We start from the raw sequence: 5,275 nt of genomic DNA, 5'->3' as shown, positions 1-5,275 counted from the left end.
ACATATACACTTTTAACAAATATGTAAAATATTTTTGTAAAAGTTGCATACTTCAACTTTAACATAAAAAAGTGTAAGATGAGGGTGAGGTTTGAATCTTTGATCAAGGTCCATAGTGAGGGTCAAGCCTGGATATCAGATGACCTGAAGAAATCCGTAATGGTCAAGGCAGGGCAGAAAACAGTGCTGGATGTGAGCAAGGCCAGACACTAGAAGTTAAAGAGAACAAGGAAGAAATGTTGAAATACTGGCAACACAGTAGCTTCCATAAATCAGGCAGGACAAAGGTGAGCTAAATGAGTCTTGATAAGCCTTGTGAGGCTGAGGCAGAGTGCACCAGAAAAACAACATGAAAAAACGTGAATCATTACACTCTGCCCAGCATATTGTCAGTTCCATCCAATTATTTTGACAGAGTCCATAAAATACATTCCAATTTAATTCTAAATATGAAATAATGCAGTCCAGTTTATTTTTCTAATCGTTAAGGTTATGCTCACTCAGCAGGCAAATACGAACTAAATCCAATTCTTTTTACCCATATGTGATCCACATCTGGCTTTTTTATGGCTTAACAGCCTAATTCCAATTTTTCAAAACATACAGAAAATTCATTTAAAAAAGAGTTGTGGAAATCTGGGGTCCTAAATCTGGCACAAAGTCGAGTCTGACTTGTTTTTACCAAACTCTGGTTTGGTAAAAAACAATGTTCATCTGTGGACAGCATTTATAAGAGACAAATTATTAACTTTACCACAACTGTGCATGTTGGAACATTCTGTGTGTGATCTGCCAGATGAATTAAATATTGGAACTAACATTTCTTTGATGTTTCTCTAAAAGGACTGATGATGTGAAGAAAGATCCTCAACACCCCCAGAAAGACGTAAGGTAATAATTTGTCTTTTGTACCACAGGTAGATACAATTTAAGCCATATATTATTATGATCCTCAATTAATCCATCAGTACTTATTCTCCATGTCCCTGAGACTAAAATTAGTCAATCTATATTTGCTGGATTAATTCAGTGATAGTATGATGTTTGTTCCTATTTTCTTTTTTTTCTATTTTTGTTTTCACAGCTTGAGTCAGTAGGAGAGAAAAGAAGCATTGAGAAATCTGAAAAAAAAACCAGGCACAAAAGAATCAAAGCAACACTCAAGGTATATTTTGGATATGGGAATAACATTATAACATGGTGTAAAGTTTTAAAAAAGTCAATTTTACATAAAATCTCTCCACCTTAAGAGAAAAATACTAAGAATAACACATTTCTGAAATAATTCTCTATGTCGACAATTTACATTAGATATCAGTTGTTCAAGTTGCTAAAAGATCAATTTGTCTCTAAACCTTTGAGATGTATTACATGAAAAAGAACCTACAATTTAACCACCTAATAATATTTTATGAGTATAGCTCATGTAATTTATTACAATTAACATTTATTTTTTTAGGGTAGGAGTCTTTTTGACTGCTGAAAGTCACTGCCAGGAGATAAGGTCATAATTATGCTGATTATTAAAAACTTGACAGACATGACACAAAGTTTGAAAAGCCATTTTAAAAATTCTTCAATAGTAGTAACATCGCTGATTAATGAATACAATAAAATGTAATAAATGCTGTTTGATATTCATGTGATTCTTTTTAAAGAATTGCCTTGACTGAACCCCTTCAACATGATCTCCAGAAGATAAGGTAACTGCATGGCTTATTTAAATTGTATTAATTGTAATAGTTTAATTAAACTCATTTTAACAAATAAATAAATTGCAGAAAACATTAATTGAAAAGATGTCTGTGATGATTCTACAAATCATCAGTGACAGATGATGAAAGTATTGAATGTCTACCAGATCCAGTCTGAGTTACATTTTTGTTAAATCCCATGTCCAGAAACAGGTGTTAACAAACTCAACCTCTCTGAGGAAGAGGCCACTGAAAGGAGTAACATAGTTTTATTAAACTCCCCTGTAGAAATTAAAAAAAGTAATCCCTCAATAATAAAGTATCTGCAAATGTTGTGTAATGTCCTATTATATTGCTGGCCTGGATATGTGTCCCTCTTACAGCCCCCAGACCCATAAGCTTTGTCATATCTGTCTCTCTGTCTTTCTCTCTCTTTTTGCCTGAATTTCTTTTGTAATGATGTTTAGTTTTACTCAGATTTTTTTATCCCCTGAAATGCCTAAAGTTTTATATCTTTATCCATTTAATTACATATTTTCTGCAAGCTAAACCAGATGTTCTACTTGTACTAATGTACATGTATCCTAACCCCATATATGTCTTTGGCAATATAAAGAAGGGTCTCCATCCAGCAAACAGAAGAATCTGAAGTAATTAAATACATAACAATCCTTACAAGTTTTTACCAGACTGTAAGTTTGCCACATGCTAGATGTTGACACTAAGTGTGTGACTTTTGCACAAATGTGAGACAATCAGGAATTCACTGTTTTATAGAGGCCAGTACTTCTGACTTTGTTTGATATACTAAATAACTGAGATGTTTGTTTTATTCTCTGAATTTTGTTTTAAAGTAAATCTATTGGCCAAGCGGAGAAGGAACTCCAATCACTTGAAGAAAGGTGAGGTGCATGCAACCTGTTTTTCATCTGTAAAGTAACTTTTTTTTAAAATGAATGCTGTGCATGAAAAGTCCTACTTTATTTTCAGTGTAATTTTATTTACAAATCTAAAGTAAAATCAGGAATATGAATAGAAACAACGATATCTGTTGGAAGCTGAAAAAAATATAAGTGGGTCAGCCTTCCTATTAGTCTTGGGAAGATGAAAGTAAACCAGTTCTATGGTTTTAGATATGGACATCTTAATACTGTCTTGTCTTTAACAAGTTCTAAGATGACTTAATAAAAATGTTTTGTACACTAGATTTTTCTGACAAAAATACATTTTGGAGGTGTTAAGAGATTTATTGATTGCCATAATGATTTTTGTTTGTGAGACCTTAGACCACTACCAAGAGACAGGCTCTGACTGATGAACTGTTTACTGTAGGTGAACATTAACAACAAAAGTTCTACATGTTGTTCTTGTGCCTTATATCTTATATAAAAAGAGTATAGCAATGCAGAAAAATCCACTCCTTTATGGAGTTGGACATTCTTTCATTGCTAAGAGTCTAGTAACATCATTATACATCCGAGGCTAAATGGTTTAGATGAGCCCCCTCTCTAACACAGCTCATTCAAATGGCTCAGTAACCTCAAAAGGCCAATAAGTTTAGCAAAACATTTCTACCAAAGCATTAATTTGATCAAATCCTGGGGCATGAGAGGAAGACTTATCTTTGTCTTGTTTAATCTTGAAGAATGTAATAAAAATTGTCTCTCATTTTTCTGGCATTTAGTAAAAAGAAAAAAATGGTGAGCCTAATTGGCCTAAAGGTTTATTCTGATTTCACATCAAACAGTGTGAAATAACATGCACGTGTGTCTTCATATAAAGTGTAAGTAAGTGTCTGGTTTCAGTTTGTGTAATGTACAAGCAAAATCAGCCAGAACCCAAAACGCAGCAAAGACAAGTGATCAATACACAAAAAGTTTATTACAAAATAAGGGTGAAGAAGGGGCTCCACAGGGTGTGGTCACACTGGTGACTGAGGAATGGGGGATCCACAGGGGTTGGGAAGCCAGCTTGGGGAGGGGAGGGTGAATGGGCTGTGGGGACTCAGGGGGCAACCAGATGACTGGGACAAAATCCACAAACCAGAGACTTAGTAGTTGAACAATCCAGGGTCATGCACGGGGGCTTCTTAGGCAATGTAAATCCAATAGACAGAAAACTGGAGGCAGGGTCAGAAGCAGGCAGGGTTCAGCAACAGGAGGTCAAAAATCTTCTACAGCAGAGGGAAAAGGCCAAAATCTGTGGTCAAAAAACAGACAGGATCAGAAAACCAGGAGACTCATGAACATGGAACAAGGCTTGAAAGCTGTGACTGTGACAACAGACGATCTCACACTGAGCTGGTGACGAGGAGCTGTTTAAATAGGGAGCAGCACAGTGCAGGTGAGGGTAATGAGTAATCAGCACAGTCAGGGTAGGGCTGAAATCATGACAGTTTGCATAAAAAGGATTCTGAAATCTGACTGGTAAAGTTGAACTGAATCAGGATCATGGGAGAAATAAAGCAATGCTAATTGAGGAAGAGTAGCGAAAGGTCCACCACAGCGATTTGAAAGGCTGAGAATTTCAGAATAGTTGGTGAGAAAACACACATGCAGGACAACAAACTGTAAACTTGTGCAGCCCTCCCCACTATTTCAATTCTGCATATATTTTATTTATTAAATAAATAATCTTCTTCTATTCTATTCCTTTTTTTAATAAATGTCTATTTTCACAGGGTGAACGAAGAATTTGAAAAAGCAAGGTATACATTTTTTATACTTTCATTCATTAAAGTCAACTTTTACACTAACAGAAAAATAAATAAAATCTATGTGAAGAAATCTTCTACTAAAACAAATTTAACTACATATTGTTTCATACAACACAAAATTGAATTGTCATACTTTCCATCCAACGTGCACGGACAAAAAAATTATATTAGTTATATGCTTTTTTGTAGTTAAAAATAGAAATAAACATTTTCATGATTTCAAATGACAAACTGGGTGCACAACCTTGAGTATATTGAAGATCTTCTCTATTCCATACAGGAATACTATATTTGTCCACATATATGACAAATGGTGGGACATGGCTTATTATAGCAAAGCTCCTAAATTGAAGCCTGCTTTACCTGTTAAAACAGTTTTGATGTATTTTTGTGATCATTGTCCTTCTGGACTCTCTCATTATGTTCAAGTTTCAACAATGTTTCTCCCTCAGATGGAGATAAATTTGTTGGGATGTTCAGAACCACCCTGAGTTTTGAACTGTCAAATAAAATATTGAAGGTCTGTTTTATTGCTGTTGGATGTCTCTGCATTGCAACATACACAGAGAACAAACTGATTTTTAGGTGATTATTTGGACATATTTACCAAGGCATCATTTGTTGTAGATTTGGTGGCATAAACATGATCTAGAAATCTCAAATCTGTTTGGGCTTTTTCTCATAATACAACACGCATCACAAAAATGTAAGTGACTGTAAAAGTCACTTCTAACCAGTCAAAACTTCAAAACAAGGTTTATACTACAGTTGAACAGGTACCTGTCAGAAGATAAAACAATTTTTCAAAAAACAGCAGGTTTTAATTTACATTATGTATTTTTGTTAATAGGATTGCTGTATATGA

At 34.5% G+C, this 5,275-nt stretch overlaps 1 long non-coding RNA gene across 1 annotated transcript; it reads left to right on the top strand.

Moving 5' to 3' along the window:
- Window positions 1-1,208: 1,208 nt before the first annotated feature.
- LOC107834888 (uncharacterized) lies at window positions 1,209-4,402 on the top strand. Its single transcript, XR_001660724.1, has 3 exons — window positions 1,209-1,703; window positions 2,549-2,596; window positions 4,375-4,402. It is a non-coding gene; the product is annotated as an uncharacterized LOC107834888 (long non-coding RNA).
- The last annotated feature ends 873 nt before the right edge of the window (window positions 4,403-5,275 follow it).

Source organism: Poecilia formosa, unplaced genomic scaffold (genome assembly GCF_000485575.1).
Source record: "Poecilia formosa unplaced genomic scaffold, Poecilia_formosa-5.1.2 Scaffold828, whole genome shotgun sequence".
NCBI classification, from domain to species: domain Eukaryota; kingdom Metazoa; phylum Chordata; class Actinopteri; order Cyprinodontiformes; family Poeciliidae; genus Poecilia; species Poecilia formosa.
This window is presented reverse-complemented; position numbering and strand designations above follow the sequence as displayed.